Source organism: Rhamphochromis longiceps, linkage group LG3 (genome assembly GCF_057381845.1).
Source record: "Rhamphochromis longiceps isolate RC_006_pf linkage group LG3, R_longiceps_female_GT1.1, whole genome shotgun sequence".
Classification (NCBI taxonomy): Eukaryota; Metazoa; Chordata; class Actinopteri; order Cichliformes; family Cichlidae; genus Rhamphochromis; species Rhamphochromis longiceps.
The window spans coordinates 50,008,146-50,026,128 of record NC_140559.1 but is presented as its reverse complement, the minus strand read 5'-3'; the positions used below and the strand labels follow the sequence as shown (position 1 = coordinate 50,026,128).

General features: G+C 40.7%; 1 protein-coding gene across 14 annotated transcripts in view; it reads right to left on the bottom strand.

Annotated features, from left to right (window-relative positions):
- Nucleotides 1-17,983, bottom strand: part of LOC146675136 (receptor-type tyrosine-protein phosphatase delta-like) — a 419,238-nt gene that overhangs the window by 148,981 nt on the left and 252,274 nt on the right. For all 14 annotated transcript variants that reach the window (XM_085400208.1, XM_085400214.1, XM_085400212.1 and 11 more), the window contains one exon: nucleotides 16,114-16,151. The gene's annotated coding sequence lies outside the window, so the exon portion shown is untranslated. The remainder of the gene's footprint in view (nucleotides 1-16,113; nucleotides 16,152-17,983) is intronic.

Here is a 17,983-nt window from a genome sequence, read left to right as displayed (position 1 = left end):
CAACTCTACTTTGAGCCACTGACAAGTCAGGACTCCAGCCTCTCACCCAAACACGATCATTTATGCCCCCTACAAAACCAAAATGGTAGCAGCCAAAATGTTATCTCCCTGCTAATGGTTCAAAAACTGGAATCCAAACACCTGTGGGTGACATCACAGTAACTGCGGCCATCTTTTATTTTCATTTTATGTTAAAGACATATTTAATGAGCTAGGTATACAGCGCTTGGTTGATTAGTAACTCAACAGTTCTGCTAATCCCTGAACTCACGTCATTATTGTTTTTCTTTTCTTTTTTTCTTTCTGTTGTATGACAATGGAAACAGTAAATATTAAGCTCTGGAAAGTTTTGGCTGAATTTTGGCTCATTTTAATTATTTATCATTGCAACAATAAAACAATGTGAAAAAAAGCTGTCCATGGGATGGCCACTGATATAGCGAACCATCTACAGGACTGAGTAAAAAGACCGAGTTAAAACAGGATGAATCATTGCAACGATGTGATAATGTAATATAGCTACGATCCCTTTGTTTTACATTTCAGCTCTTTTCCTGTTTCTTTGTGATTCTCCCTTCCTGCCTGAATTCAAATAGGTGAGTCTGAGGGCGAATCACACACTCCCCCTTTTCTGTCTGTTTCCCCTCTATCCACTCCCATTCTTGTCTTTTCATTTATTTAAATTCCTCCTTACTCTAAAAGCCTTTTTACCTTGTCATCATCTTATACCACTTGCTCATTTATCTCCACCCTTCTCTGTCTTGCTCTCTATATCTACTTCTTCTGCTCTCTACCTCTCTGACTTTTCCTTGCCAAACTAATAGTGACACATACCTCATTTCTTTCTGTCTCTTTCCGTCTGTCTCTCTCTTTATCCTGCCTTTTCTCCCCTCTCTTTTTCTCTCTTTTAGCACATGTGGGCATTTACGAGGAGCCTCTCACCATAGCCGATTGATCATGGCCATTGTTTGCACTGGGTCCTCCATTTTACAGTCCAGTGTTCATGAAAAGGAGTGTCTGCCACTCCTATCCGTCACTCCCTCTACTCCCCCTTCAAAAAATATACTCTCCCTCACTCTCTCTTTGGCCAGTGATCCCCCACTGACATTTTCACAAGCACACCTTCATCAATTTCACACCTCCGATGCCCTTCTATGCCAATGTGGGAGGCAGGAGGAGGAGGAGGTGAATTGATGGGTGAAAGCTGACAAAGCTCGCGTGAATCTGAAGCCGGGGAGTGGCAGAGTTATTTAAGTGTAGGACAGATAGGACATGGAGGGTGATCAATATGTGTGTTATCAAAGTCCAGGAAATAAACAGCTGCATGACGTCAAACAAGTGCCCCAATTCAAAAATGTCCAGCAGTATGCAAAAAAAGAAAGAAAGAAAACAGTTTCATGATGACGACCACACTGACAGCTATCGGAATCTCAGCTTACCATTTGCTGCCCCCTGTAGTTAGCACCGTTCTCATGTACTTCTCCAAAGATGAGTGAGGCAGCCTGTGCTAAAACTTCAATAATGCAACAAAAGCCGAGATGAATAAAAAGCCGTCCAGAAGGTAAACATCCTCGGTACTCTCTTCCTCCCTTTAGACTCTGGAAATTAGGCTATTCTTTCATCAGCCAACTGGTGCATTTACGAGCTGCTAAATTAAATTAATTGGCGGCAGCGTTTAGATGTCAGCTGAAGCAAAGGTAGTACATTCACCTGAACAGTGAACAGAGCCTTGAGCCAAAGACTTCGATGAAACATCAGAGGAGATGGAGGAAAAGGAGGAGGAGGAGAGTGGAGCAAAAAGAAGAAGAAAAAAGAAAAGAGTCACAAGGTGGCTCATTCACTGGTTCAGGGGTTTATGGGATTGCTCCCAGCTGTCACTCTGTGTAGTGAATTCGCAGCACCGTAATATCTTAATTGTTTCAAATTAAATGCTCGTAAAATGGCAAAGGAAATGAGTTTTTCTCGCTGGCTAATCCAAAGCAGCCCCTTGACTTACATCTGGGCCTGCTTTAAGTGAGAGCTGGTTTAAAAGGTGGAATGGCTCCCATATGAGATAGCTATGGATAGCTCAGTGTGGAATTAGTTTTTAAAGGCTGTGAACTACGAGCCGATCGCTGCTCGACGCGTCTCCTAACTCTTTTTTCCTCTTTCCTTTGTCTCCTCATCATTTTTTTTCCTCTCCGCTTCCCCGTTTGCATTTTCATCTTTCTCTTTCATTCTTACTTCACAAGTTTATGTGTGTATTTATTCATGTTTATATAGAGGATGCGCGCACACAGGAGCTTATCATAATAAACAGTCTAAATATCCTGTGGGGATTCACATATTTAGTTTCCCTCTCATCTCCCTCCGGCACTCGGAGTCGCAACTCATTCCGCAGCACACGTTCGGATCACTCAACCTGCTAAAGCGTCCTGAATGACATCAGACTCGCTGTCAAATACACACACACGCAAATATATCCTCCTGTATGCATGCATGCATGCACATACATTATGCATGTACACGCTGACACACATGCAAGCTCGGAAACATTTAAACCACTCCTTAGTCTATCACCAACTGGTCTATATGCTACTAGAAACTCAAAGCGCACATAAACACATGACTTGTGTGTTAGCACAGTATGGCATCCTTCTTATGGCTATTCTGAATGCAATATCCGGTCCTAATGGATATCAGAATTTCATATTAGCCCCTGTTAACTTGACATCTCCCTCTTTTCATTCTTGTACAAATACCGGCTCAGAACGAAGCCCCTAGCAGGCAAATCCAACAGACAATTATGTGTCATTACATTTGCAAAGTGGTTTTGTGGTGGGGGGGGGCTTTAGGTAGCGGTGGCAGTAGGGGCAGTGAAGTAGATTATTGTAAAATGAATCACCAACTGAGGAGGCCTGACACCTCTCCACGAGGAATCAGAGACTGGTTAGAAAAAAGAAAAGAAAAAAACAGGAGAGAGGGAGAGATGAACAGAACCTAACAATACAGTCTTCTTTTTTAAATCACATCCCATTATCTACAGCAGCAGATAGTTAGTATCATTAAAATTAGAGATAAAATTGCAATTAATATTTAAAAAAAATGTAATTTTGTCATTTGCTAAATGGACTACTAAATGAAGCTTGGGATTGTTTCATCAGTACATCCAAATTACTTATGCTGCTAAGGCCAGAGAACCGTGCAGCACATCTGGGTGAAACTTGTCCAGCAAGTGCGCTAATTAGAGCTTGACTGATATAAGATTTTCAAGACCGATACCGATACTTTCGGCGATTTAAAAATCCGATATATTGGCTGATATTTTGTTTTCTTACAGACACATAAAGCATAAACAGATTTCAAACATTTGCTATGTGTAGCTAGTTATGTCGTTAAAATATAAAAAAGGAAGACCATAAAAAAAAAACAGTTGGAGCAACCCACTGTTCCCGCAAAAGTAGCAACAAAAGACAACGAAAAAAACCCAAAAACAAACCACAACTTCAACAGGGAAGTTGCAGGGCGCCCTCTAGTGTACAAACTATGCAACATCAACACCATGACATGGTTGAAGGGTGTTTCTCTTCTTTCTTTCCTTTTTCCCCCCCATTTTTATTTGTTGGCTTTTACAAATGCTGATACTGATATATTGGTGAACAGCTCATATCAGCCTCTAACACCAATACATACTATGTAATTTGAAAGCTAGTGATTCTAGGAAAGATAGAGTAATGCATAGCAGGGGAAGAATAATGTGATTTGAAAATTAAAGCATGTTAACCTATTCTAGTCGAATCCCCCCAAAATTAATGCAGTTATTAGCCTGAAAGTGGAAGTACACAGATACTCAGACACAGAGATTTTTGTAGACAGCCTTGCCTCCTTCAGTTAATGTAGCCTTAAAACAAATTGTAATTTCTGTCTTTCTTTTTTTTCTAATACTTTTTATTTTGTACTTTTTCCAAATTTATAGTACATACAAACAAAAATAAGAAAAAAGAAGGCAAAAGAAACAAACTAAACAGAATGAAACACACATAATCTGTGGGAAGAAAAGGGGGCTGCTACCAGCCGGGGTATGCCCAATGTACCGTCCTATCGATCCCGTCCCAAAATTTCTGTCTTTCTTTTAATGAAAGAGAGAAATATTAAATATATGCAACATTTTTTCTGCTCAAATTTGAATCTTCGTGGAGTGAAAGGGACAGGTGTACGGTACAGTGATGATCTAAATACAAATCAGCTTTTAGACTATTGTGACAAAACGTCTTCAGTGACAAAGGTAATCGAGATGATTCTCTTTGAAATGAGCAGATTGTGACAGATGTTAGCAGCAGGGTATGTTTGTCTCTTTAAATTGACATTTGAGTAAGCTACGTGTAGCGCCAAACACGCCAAACCCTGGCTGTAATAATATTAGAATTCCTGTGGCTACTGTGGGTGAAAAATGTGCGAAATCAGCTTTAAAATGTTTTTTTTTTCACTAATCCTTTACATTACGGTCCATCTTCCACTTCTTATCATCTGCCTTTGCTCGTCTGCTGCATGCTGCATTGTTTTTAATATACTGCAGAGAATTCTCAACCCTGTCCTCTGATGCTTCACATCCCATCTCTCCCCTCTAATCTCCACTCCTGCTTCTGTCATTTCCATCTCCCCTCCCCTTCCTTTTCTGTTTTTCAAGCGTCCTTTTCTCTCCCCTCTCATGTCTCTCATCACCTCCACTCCTTTTCATTCCCCCCCTACCTGTACACTACACAACCCTCCCTCTTCTCTGGACTCTCATGTGCTCTTGGATCCTTTCCCACCCCTTTCTCTCTTTTCTGTTTTTCTCCGCGACTCTCGCTTTACCATTGTTATTACTTTTTTTTGCCTGTCCTGTCTCTGTGATTATCTTGTTACCATTGCTCTGGCAACAAATTCTCTTGACAATCGCTTTTCTTCTTATCCTTACATCTTCCCCATTCAAAATCTACTACGTGTGACTTGTTGCTTTCTGCGGTCGCCATTTATTTTCCCTCCTCTTCTTTTAAGTTTAAATTGTCCTCTATTAACTGTTCCCGTGCCTTACTCCAGACTATGCCTTTTCATTGCCAGCCTCACACTCTGCCTCACTCTCTTCCTCTTCTACTCTCTTGCTACCATGTTTGTGGCCTTTCGCTCTGTGCACATCTAATGGCTGGGGTGTAATCCACTGGCTAATCTGCTGACAGCCTGTGTGACAAGGCATTAGCTTTGTGTCACTGCCTACCATGCTGCTTCTCAGCATGTGTGTGTCAGAGAGAGTCAAAAAAAACGGGGGGTTGTGGGGAGAAAAGGGCGAGTCTGTGGATGTTGTGCGTCTGCATGCATACATTTCTTTGTGTATATGCTTGAATGTGTGATGGGGCACAAGTAATGTGTCTCTGTTGCTTGATATCAGCTGGATGCCCAAGCGTAAAATTGATACCGAGGCTCCCGAGTTTTCCGCGAACTTTCACCTTTCCATTTTTTTCCACTATTTATGTCCACCGCTGCTCCTATTTCCCCCCCCCAGTCCATGTGTAATAGCAGTTTTAATAAGATGCCAGGTCAGAGTGTTAGCAAGAGGCAGACTGGGCAAGACAGGGCAAAACAGCCTTGTCAGGGCGCCTCACTGCTCTGTCAGGCATCCAGCCATGTCAAATAGGGCTCAGTTTGTAACCAAATATTGGATTTTCTATTATTTCCACTATAATAGCTTGGACATGATTGTATTTCTTTCAGCAAAAGCTTATTGTGCTGCATTTAGCTCTAAAGCCGGCTGCTCATTCTGCTGCAGCTGTATAATTAGTACTATTATTGCCATTATTGATTAATCTGTTGATTGTTATTATTCTGTCCGGGATCGTGCTGTTTTGTCTATACAATGTCTAAAATTAGCAAACGTCTCAAAAAAGATGAGTTTCTCATGACTTGAGCGTTGAGTGATTTTGCCTCGGTCATTCGCTCGTTTTAACTTTGCTGTTGTTCTTTTGTGCTCATGCACGTCCATGCACGTCTCATTTCTTTGCATCTTTTGTACAAAAAGAAGGTATTCTTTCTCATTAGAAGAACCACTCCTGCTGAGCGAGGGGGAGCTCACCTTGCACTTTCCTGCATTTTTCTCCTTTTAGCTTCTGTCCCTTTCTTTAGCGGTCTCCTCCCCCCGCCCGCGTCTCCACCTGAGTGATCCTGTTATCACAGCTGACCCCTTTGCGAGATCTGTCGACAGCCAAAGAGATTACACACAAGGCCACGGAACACACCGGGCTACCCGTTTGAAGAGAGTGGGAGAGACTGCCTGATCCCTTGATGCTGATAAAATGCCCAAGGCTTTGGGGATTCAGGAAGGTCCTGTTGGGAATGGGTGGAGCTTTAGGGTGGGAGGGTTGTTTTTTTTTTAGGGGTTTCTTTTGCTATAGTCAACTTTAAGTCTACTTCTAATCACTTTGCTTTTCAGAGGGGATCAAGGAAAGGAGAATAGGGGCTTGGTTTGGACTGAAAGCGGGCCCTGATGGAGCTGAGGATAAGGTTGTTGTGGCTTGATTCAATAACAGTTTGCAGGAAAACGTAGGTGTAGCATATTGATGGAAAATGCTTTAGTGCTTGGATGAAACACAATGATTTAAAGAAATGGTTTCGTGGCCTTTCCTACATGGATTTTTTAATTCACGCAGCTCACTTGAACAGCTTGTAGATCCATTCCTTGCAAGAATTTTTCTTTGAACCCTGTCAGCAAAAGACTTGCTTCATCTGTAGTGTAATCTCGCATTTCATAGCTGCTCAGGCTCATAAAGGACAAGTTATATTAGTTTTATTGGTTGCCACCAGTGCCTCCTCTGAACATTTTCCAGCTAATGAATCATACTCCCTGGAGAAGTGTGATTCATTTCATTCATGCTAATTCGTGGGTCTTCCTTCGTACATCCCTCCAAACTTCCCGTTTTTGACTGTTTTTGCCGCACGGGGGATACGTCTACCATTCAAGTGAGAACACAGCACAATTATTATTGCTTCATGCAGCACAAAAGCAGAGCGGAGAGAGACAGACTCTTATGAAACACGGCTTGCCAAAATGCTGTCAGAGACGGAGGTTTGATGGCTCACTCGTCCGTGGCCTCCGCATCATGTTGTCTTCACCAGCTGTTGTTTGACAGAAAGGGATTCTTCCCGCAGTGTGCAAAGACACAGCTATCAACTTAAGAGACTTGACAGGAACACACTATGGGGCCGTTTCTCTACTGTATCATAATAGGTATTACTGGTGGAGCATCTGCAAACGGCACCAGATAAAACAACGGCAACAAATTGCAAAGAAGTTGGAAAAGTGGAGCCCTGGTGGTTTCTTTCTCTTTAGAATAGAATCATATTTCTTCCTGACTTCAGGCTGACACTGTAAAAGGTTGTTGCACTGAGATACCTATGTTCATAAAATACATCATAAACCTTCTGGTTCAGCTTTTTAAAGCAGTTCTTTGTCATCGCGTTTTGCAGTGGAACCAGGAAACAGAGAAGCGCACCAACGAATGCAGTCCTGGGAAAGCAAGACTGTGAAAGAAACTGCCTTTTATTGATCTCTCCTAATTACTCGAGTCAATAAAATTTATGGCTTCAAGGCTTGCCAGAATCCACTTATATGGCATACTGAGTTAAGCAATCACTTCTAATGGCGACTGATTAAATGATATACTGTTGTGTGCCAAACAAAAGCAGTACAGAACAAACACGGTGGGGTTTAAAGCCCAGTATGGAGCTACACTGCCAACGAAGAGCATCAGAACTGAGCATGAAAAACCTCCAAAACTGAACGACGCAAATAAAATGAGCCACTGCTTATTTCCCGTGTAGCTTCCTAAAAGTCAGTCATGTGTTCAGCGTTTTCTACCAAATTCCTATTGTGTACATCAGCTGTAACCATGCCAGTGAAAGCGGATCACTACAGATCACCATCCTCTGTGCAGACACATGTATGTATAGAATTGAATAAAATATGACATACTCTACCGGGCTTGTTGCTGCTGATTGTGAGAGCAGGCCAGAGCTCCCTACACTTAGTAGATCATCGTAATTAAAACATAAATAGGAGGTATTGAACTGCATGCAGTCAACAGAGCTAGTTCCAGGGAAACATTGATTCATGCATGCACTTTGAACCAATTGCTCTCCTATGCATGGTGAATTATAGAAATAAAATATATAATATAAAGGGTAGAAGCCTTCTAAATAAAATCAATAGAAAGCTGCCTCGACTTCTCAAATAGTAGACAGTGAATTACAATCAAGCAAATGAAGCCGGTGGTGGTGGGGGTTTACAACATTTTCCATGAATGCAGAATAAGATACAGAACACACATTTAAGCTGTGAGTCTGATGAAATATCTCATAGGAATTAGAAAAATTAAAACATTTTAAATACTTACTGGTTCAGTTTTTTTTTTTTTAATATTTGCAATAACTGTTAGCATCACAGAGTGTAATGTGTTAGCATAAATACATACTCCACCTTTCAAAATGTAGCAACTAACTACTACTATTATTATTATTATTACTACCAGTGTTGGTCAAGTTACTTGAAAAAAGTAATTAGTTACTAATTACTAATTAGCTCTGAAAAAGGTAATCCCATTACTTTACTAATTACTTATTTTCAAAAGTAATTAGTTACTTTATTACTTAGTTACTTTTTAAAAAAAAGGATACACAACCTGAATAGGTAATAAAGCAATAGACCTTTCACCCCATTCTATTTTTTCTGCATAATGCATCATATAAAATGTAATCATTAGTTTTAAATTAGTTTTAATCTTTTAACTTTATGCACGTTGCATCAAGCAAAAATTAAATTATATGCAACATTCTCTGACTGGAAGAAATTTGTTTAACATTTAAACCTATTTTCAGCATATTCCAGCACATAAAATAAGTTTGTGTTTACACTCACTCTTTCAAATAGATGCAAGTAAAACGCAGCAAAAGATAAATACAATCAAAGATTCTGCGGCACTAAGTCCTGTCGCTCTTAAATCTATTGTCATCTGTTTAGCAGAAGTGGGGCCGGGGGAGGTTTGCCCGGTGCCGCAGAGGTCATTCCCGTGCTTGCTCAGATTTGAAGCTTAATTTTTCACTGCAGAAGGAAGTTTTCTTCCCACGCAGAGTGTACAGCGGACGCTAATGTTTTTGTCACTTTTTACAGAATCAAACTCAAAGTAATGTGAATACTTCCAAGCTTTAAACGCTGCATGGTCGTACTCTCTCCCGCGCTCCATATTATCCACTGTTGATCCACACATGTCTGTTGCTGCCACGGAGGTCGTAATGACGTGCGTTACTAAAATCACGGTTTAGTAACACAGTAACGCAGCATGTTTAAGGGAAAGTAACAGTAATCTAAATCCTTTTTTGCAATAGTAACTCGTTACTTGAAAACAATAGTAATCGGATTACGCGTTACTTCCCATCTCCGATTACTACTACTACACTAAAAAACCACTACTGTAAAAATACTGGGAATTGTAAACAGTAAAAGACACTTCTTTGTGAATACAGTGCACAGTAATGTAAATGCTGATGTCTTTGAGGAAATAATACTGACGCCAAGCTACTATAAATTTTTATGGGATAATGAATTAAGAGTGATCAGCTGTTATCGCGTCATAGTTCAACATGAACTATGACGCGATAACAGACATGAAAACAAACTTAACGTGTATTGTGCATGAGCAAAGACGTGCACATGCATTTTTACAATAATAAACCATTTATGAAAATTACAGCAGGAACAGCAAAACAACGCGGCAAACAAATAACTGACAGTAGAAACTGTTGTTGCAGTGGGCAGACTGAAAAGAAAATACTGTTAAAATGTAGCAAATGCATCTGCCTGTACTTTCCTGCAATTTAAAAGGGAAACTTCTTACTTTGTACCCTAAGTGCTTTTTGCTGTTGTTCAGTGTTAAGGATCAAAGACACCTGTCTACGACTAACACAAAGAGGGAGCAAGAAGCATAATTTGTCATTTGCCATAGACACCTGAATAAAAAGGCATATTTTGGTTTGCCATGTTTTTTTTTTTTTTGCTAAATAGTGAATTTAAAATGTACTTCTAAATGTTTCTTTCAGACATGTTTGCTTTTTCCTTCCTCTGGAGTGAGCCCAGCCTGGCAGCGTGGAGCTTTATCTCAGTCAGCCATATTTGTTAGTTTGAAAGCATTCCTAATTTACCCCGAATACAGAGAAAATTAGTCCTACTTAAGATAGTCGGCAACAAGAAAGCTTTGTGCAAACACTGGACTTTGATGTGTATCTGTAGTCTGAATAAGCCACAAGCCTGCCTTGTGATGATGGTTAATGGAAAAGTATAAAGGTCTAGAGTAATACCAATGCAATCTTTTTTTTTTTTTACATGACATTTGTGCTAAACAATAATATCAGTATAGCTACGCATGAATTCCAGGTGCTTTAAACCCAGATTTGTTCAATAAGAATACACACGTGCTGCAATGCACCAAAACTAATTCGTTTAAGTGCATTTACTTCTTCATCACCTAACACAGTTATCCGAGTAATTCATTTCAGTTAACCAGAGCAGAGAGTAAAAATCTGTATGTTCTCTCACCTTGGAAGTTTAAGGTTCACCTCGAGGGACGCTGCTTTTTTCCCCTCTCTTTCCGTCTGTAAAGCTAATATAGCGTGATGAAGGAACAGAAGCACGTGGATTGTAATTTTGCATAGGTGCCATGTGTTACAGCTTCAGGAGCATTCCTTAAAATGGCTCTGGGCATGCACCTGCACCCCATGTTCCACATTTATAAATCTACATCTTAAAATGACTTGTAGGTTTAAAGCAACAATCCCACACTAACTACACAAAGTGCAAAGTGAATTTTTGCAACAGGAAAAAAAACAAAAACAAACCCAAACCCATTATGGAACTGTGTAATCTTCACTTCCTGAAAATGTGTCTAATCATCAATTTGCGAACAGTGTCCTTAACTGCTGCCAACATCATATGGGGGAAAGTGGGGTCAGGAATTAATGGTGGGAAAAAAAGAGCCAAAGAGGGAGCACACAGAGCAGAGCAGTTACAGATGAGTGCAGGTATGAAGACAGCTGTGGCAGGGGAAAGAGGCTACACAGAGAGTGGACTGGATGTATGGGGAAAATTGGATAGGGAAACAACAGAGGGAGGGGAGAGGCAGGCGAGAAGAGATAGGAAGGGTAGAGTGGCAGGAGAATGAAACAGGGCAGAAAGAAGGGAAATGAAGGAGGGGGATGAAGGAGAAAGGGAAAATTGGAGAAAAGGCAATGGAAGGGAGTGAAGGAAAAGCTTTTCCTCCCAGCCGTATACTGTATCCTCAAAGCAGCTTTCATCCACCCCTCACATCATTAGCCTAGGTTGAGAAACCACTCTGCAAACTCCACGCATAGACACATGCCCAAAAAAAATGGCCTTTGACTGTAATCACCAGTCTACCTTTTGGCATCATGCAATATCATTTTTTTATGCATTTCATTGCTACTGGGATCTACTTAAAAAGGAAAATGAAAAGCCCCAAAACGTTTCCTCTAATTATAGACAAAGTGAGCTTCATGAGCCAGCTGAATACTGAAGCCTTTCTAGCTTGTAGGACTTGGCTAGAATTGAATGATTTGTTTTTCTTTTGTTCAGCTGGAAATCGAAGGGGCACTTGCACAGGTATATTAGTACAGACAGGCGCAGACACAAGAAAGACAAACATGAGCATATATTAGCAAATGTTCATACAGATAAATTCTATTTTCTGAACTGACAACACAATACACTCGCCAGCCACAATATTAGACCGCCCTAGTGCTGGTTTTGCTTTCAAAGCTCGTTTAATTATTTGGGAGACAGATTCAACAAGGTGCTGGAAACATTCCTCAGAGATTTTTTGGTCCATATTAACATGATAGCATCACACATTTGCTGCAGATTTATTGGCCGTATATCCATGATGTGAATCTCCTGTGCCACTACATCCCAAAATGCTCTATTTGGATTGAGATCTTGTGACTGCGGAGGCCGTTTGAGAACAGTCGCTGTCATGTTCAAGAAACCACTTTGAGATTATTAGAGCTTTGTGAAATGGCACATTGTCCAGCTGGAAGTAGCCATCACAAGATAGGTACACTGTGATCATAAAGGCAAGAACACGGTCAGCAACGATAATCAGGTCGGCTGTAGAATTTAAACACTGCTCAAGTGGTACTAAAAAGGGGGCCAAAGTGTGCCAAGCAAATATCCCCAACATCATTACACCACCACCACCAGCCTGAACTGTTGCCACAAGGCAAGATGGATCCAAGCTTTCACGTTGTTTACATCAAATTCTGATCCTACCATCCAACTGTTGTAGCAGAAACTCTGGAAAAACGTTGCCTGATCTGAGGAGTCAATCTTTTATTGTCCAGTTAAGGTAAGCCTGTGCAAATTTGATCCTCGGCTCCTTATCTTAGATGACATGAGTGGCTACCTGGTGTGGTCTTCTGTGATGGCAGATTCAACACCAAGTTGGCTTTATTGCCGAACAGCAAAACTCTTATTACTCACTCCAGACAACAACTCTGTAGCGCCCCACCTTCAGGAACTATTTCCTGTTTTAGCCCTTTCAACATAAGAGTATGTTGCTCTATAGGATTCCATCACAAGATGCTCTTCTGCATACCGTGGTTGCAACACGTATTTATTTCTACATCATCATCAAGACACTTTTTTAAAACCCTAGAGATGTTTGTGAAACACTCAGACTACCCCATCTGGCACCAACATCCATGGCACATTCAAAGTCACTTAAATCACCTTACATCTCTCATTCTCATGCTCAGTTTGAACTTCAGCAGGTTATCTAGACCAGGGGTGTCCAACTCCAGGCCTCAAAGGCCAATGTCCTTTTAGATCGCACCCTGGGTCAACACACCTGAATCAAATGATTAATTTATTACCAGGCCTCTGGAGAACTTCAAGACATGTTGAGGAGATCATTTAGCCATTTAAATCAGCTGTGTTGGATCAAAAACACATCTATACCCTGCAGGACACCGGTCCTTGAGGCCTCGAGTTGGACACCCCTGATCTAAACCATGGCCACATGTCTAAATACACTGAGTTGCTAACATGTGACTGTTTGATTAGATATTTGCACTGACAAGCTGTTGAACAGGTGTACCTAAAAATGTGGCCAGGACTTATATAAGGCAAAACAAACCTTTACTAGATACATTAAGCATGCTCATGCACTGTGATGCCTGTGTAAAGGCACACAACCTGAATAAACGCTCGGAGCAGAGAGGAGACAAAGGAATTAAAGCGAGGCTGACTAACAGAGTATGACATGTCCAAAGCCTATCACTAATTATGCCCCCACTGCTACAAACTGCTCCCTTACTATGATCCAGTGAAACACGACACAGCAACAAAGGGCTCCAGTAATTACTGCTAAAGTATCCTATAAGTGAAGTGTGTGCTTTTTTCCCTGCATGTTATAAAAGAGTTTGAGATCCTAGTGGCATTAAGTTTCAAACTTTAAGATTTAAACTAAGGCTGATTTCAGTATTGTTTTTTTTGTTTATTAACTATTGTAAGTATGGATGCATATTAAATGTAGAGTTTGTGTAATATAGTGGGAAAAATCCCTTTAAACATTATTTGATTGAGATAAATAAAAATACAGTACTTTCTGACAATGCTTGATTACTTCATTACTGTGTATTGTTACAGAGAAAATAAAAAATGATCTCATCTTACTGTTTATCCTCAAGGATGGAAAACTCTTGTATTAAACTGCATTAGGTCATCTTAATGGCTCGCAGACCTACAGTGCATTTCCCTGTTTGGGCTAGATGCTTTGATTACGTTCAGCCTAATCAGTTCAAACTTTTATGGATGCTGTATTTGCTTGCAGGTAATTCATGTTAACATCGTGTTTAACCTCTATCTGGTAATTTCACCAGTGGCAATTGAGAGCAATCTCTATCTAAAAATATTTTTACCTCGGCACACTGGACAGATCTGTGGAGTCTCCGATCTTTGTTCCAACCCGACTTTGTGATTTAAGCTTGAAACATAACCTTTCACACTGCGAGTCACAATAATGCTTGCTGCCTGGATAAGTAGTGCTTGAATAAGATGAATCACCCCTCAAACTTTGCTTCCAAGGGGCCAGACTTTCTCGTTCTAGTTATCCAGGCTTTCTGAAGGTAAGTATTTTTGCGCCAACAACTCAATTTGCAAAGAGCTATTAACTGAAAACTTGGGCTATCTCGACATGGTGTATGTTGTGTCTTTTGAGGAAACTGGAAACTGTCCGATCAGTCGTGGATTGGCCTCCTCTAAGTCCAGACCTCAACAGTGTGGGATCATCTTCAAGTCAAGTCAAAGTTTATTTCTATAGCACATTTAAAAGACTGGCGTACATCAAAGTGCTTCACAATAAAACCGCAATGCGGTATAATAATAGTACAATTATAATTAAAATTACATTTACATGGTGTAGTGTAGGCCGAATGAAAGTCAAACTAATTTGCTTCAAAAGCTAAGTTGAACAGGTATTTTTTAAGTGTGATTTGAAAGACTGAATTGATTCCGATGTCGACTGGGAGATTATTCCAGAGTGGAAGCAATGGCCAAAGCACGGTCACCTCTGGTTTTTAAACCAGACCTTCGTTGGATTAGGAGCAGTTGGCTGGAGGATCTCAGTGCTATCGTTGGGTTGCACAGATCAAGGAGATCAGTTAAGTAGCTAGGGGCCAGATTACTTAGAATTTTAAAAGTGAGCAGAAGGATTTTGAAATCAATGCGATATTTGACAGGAAGCTAGTGTAAGTTAGTGGGGACAGGGGTGATGTGCTTATGCCTTCTGGTGCCAGTTAAGAGACGTGCTGCTGCATTTTGGACTAATTGCAGAGAGAGTTGCAATAGTCCAGTCTAGAAGTGATGAAGGCACGGATACGTTTTTCGAGTTCTTATGTGGCAAATAGGCTTAAATAGGGCTTAGCAGAAAACAGAAAAGGCAGACAGCATCCAAAGAAGAGCTTTGAAAGTCTTTCAAGAAGCCCGGAGAACTATTCCTGAAGGCTACCAAAGGATATTAGAAGAAAGCTTGAGTAAGAGAGGTGGTCAAACCAAATAGTGACTTTCAAGCTCGTTAGAATAGCACAAACTCTGCTTTTGCCTTATATACTGTATTACCATTTCACCGATTGCACCTATTTCTCATTTTGATAGCCGAATAAAAAGAAATGAGGGGTGGCTCAAGACTTGTGCACAGTACTGCATGTATTTTCCATACTGTATTTTAGTGGAACATATCTATTCATCGTGCCTTTCATGGATGAAGAGGTTGTTTAACGATTGTGCCACTCTTCTTGCAGCCACCCAAAAATCCTTCATTTAATGAAATCTTCGGCATTCTCTCATCAAGCAGCAGAATGTAATACATCATTCTCCGAGTCTTTCCCATCTATTGAACTAACCAAGCCCTAGAATCTCATCCGGGCGAGCCAGAGCAAATGAATAGAGCATTTCAATTAGGAAATATTCGCTCCTTCTTTTTAATGCAGCGCAGCTATGTGGTTGAGGTTAATAAGAGAAGTGTATTTTTACCTGTGCACAGTGCACTCACTGAGTCTTGTCAACATATCAAAGCATGCACACAATGCAAAGACAAGCACTTCTAGTTCTTTTTGCAAACAAAACAGAAAATGCCCACATAGATTTGTCATTATCGAACGACCCACATGCCCACTTAGATTTCTGCCACTCCACATGTCTTCCCACAATGCAATATTGCACGGGTAGCAGAGAAGACGGGCGAGGCGTGCCATTTATCTCTGCCAGACGTGGTTAAAAACAAGTTTTTAATGTTTTTTTGTTGGCTGGGCAGGATTTGCGATTGCATAAGCGGCACCCTGATTTTTCAAACCACGCTAATTAAACAGCGGGGAGAAAAGAGCGAGAGGCCTTTTGCTCTCTAACCTCTGTGCTTCCACTGAAACCAACGTTAGCACAGTTCTAGGAATGAGCAGAGAAGGAAACTGAATTTAAAATGAAATGAGCCTATTTTTGTTATTTATTCAATGAGTCTTGCATGTGAATGGACTTTAGCAGCTTACCTTTCAGCACTCAAGCAAACTTCCAAAGAGTTCAAGAGCTGCAGGACAACAACACAACAAGGAAAAGCATGTTAGATTACGGTATGTTCATGTCATCATGAAAGCAATTATGATAAAAAACAAAGGTTAATGTCATTTTGGGAGAAGTTTCAAGAAAGGGAACTGGTGAAGACAGCAGGTCTTGTTGTCGGGGAAATAATTTTAATCAGAGCTACGGCAACGCAATGATGTGCAGCCTTGAGCTGAACTAATTCAGTCCTGCCATTGCTTTTATAGTGTAAAGGGCAAACATTTATTACACACTGATTACATTTGGCAGGCATATGTGTCTGACACTTAAACCCTTGTAATTTTCCACGCCGTTACAAAAACCCCTTCTTCACCGCCGATATTCAATCACGGCGTGAATGCGGTATATTTCCCATGGAGCCACCAAAAAAAAAAGAGTCACGAGGACAAGAGAAGAGGAAGGAGAGTGAGGAGGGGTGCTGAGCAGCTTTTTAGTTTAGTACTAATTAAATGTGGGAGGTGCTCAAAAGGTCAGGGATCGACCAAAGAAAGAAAAATAACACTTAAAAAAAAAAAAGAAATTGGGATGTGTCATGGCTGACGGTGTGCACGAGGCGCTCAAGGTCTTGTAGATTATTACCAAGCTCACTTTCAAAAAGAGGGAACTGGGGGAGATGGGAGAGAAAATTAGTGGTGTGACTGATAAACAGCATATCTCCATGCTCTGTTCCCCCTTCCACCCCTCCTCTCTTTTTTTTTCCAGCTGAGAGATAAAATTCCAGCTTGGCAATGGTTGCCAGCACAATTGATTCTGGCAAAGGGATACGACTGCAGAGCATGAGGGCTAAGTGTTTGAATAGCTGCTGTCAAATGCTGAAGGGGAATTTATTTCTAGTTTATATGCGAGCTATATCATGGAGTTACTGAGACTAAATGGCTACAGTTTGATGTACAGCACGCTGCCATTTCTCTGGTGTGTAATCATGGCGCTGTGCTCGGGCTTATGGGTGCCGTGCCTGGATTCAGTGAATGGACTGAAAGCAGGCAGTCGTTTTCTGGGACATGACAAATCCTTTACATTTCCAAACACAAAATCATCTGCAAACCATTGTTGTAATTACTATGAACTTAATACTGAGCTACATGTGTAAAAGCTGACATCCCTAAAAAAGCCCGCCAACTATTTCATGTTAATCTCTCTTCAACATGGCTCTCAGCATCAGTCATATCTTTCAGTAGGGGGAAAAAAATCTGTTGCAAGCATAATTTGGGGTGAAGCAAACGATGCACGAGCAAATCAAAACAGATTTAGGACAGGGAAAAATCTGTAGTCCCATTGTGTCTGATCCATCCCTCACCTAAAAATGTTTCCTGACCCGTGGGGGATACAGAAAATGATTAATAGGTACACTCCAGCAATCAGCAGGCAATAAGAGAGCCACCTGTCAGAGGTTCTGCTGCCCTTTTTAGATTTATGGCTAATTCGGTCCACGAATGCAGCCACTCAGGTAGCCTCCTATCAGAGCCTTATAGAAGGAAATGTGTGGGTTTGCAGAACATTGTGAGAGTGTGAGGAAATACGTGAAATAAATCAGAACTGGAATGCGTTTAGCATATGGAAAACTGGGAATGATGAAGGATGCAAAGTTCCCTCATTAAAACAGAGGCCAGTTAGTGCAGAGTCTGTTTGAAGAGAGTGTAATCAAGGTTATCTTCTTACAACTACAATTTACAGATGTCCATTGAATGCGTCAATGAGAGGATAGTTGTAAAGATGCACTGACTGAAGTGTGCTCTGCATTTTGGAGAACTGCAAATCCAAAATATATCTTTGATATGTAAGTGAGATCCACTTTGAGTT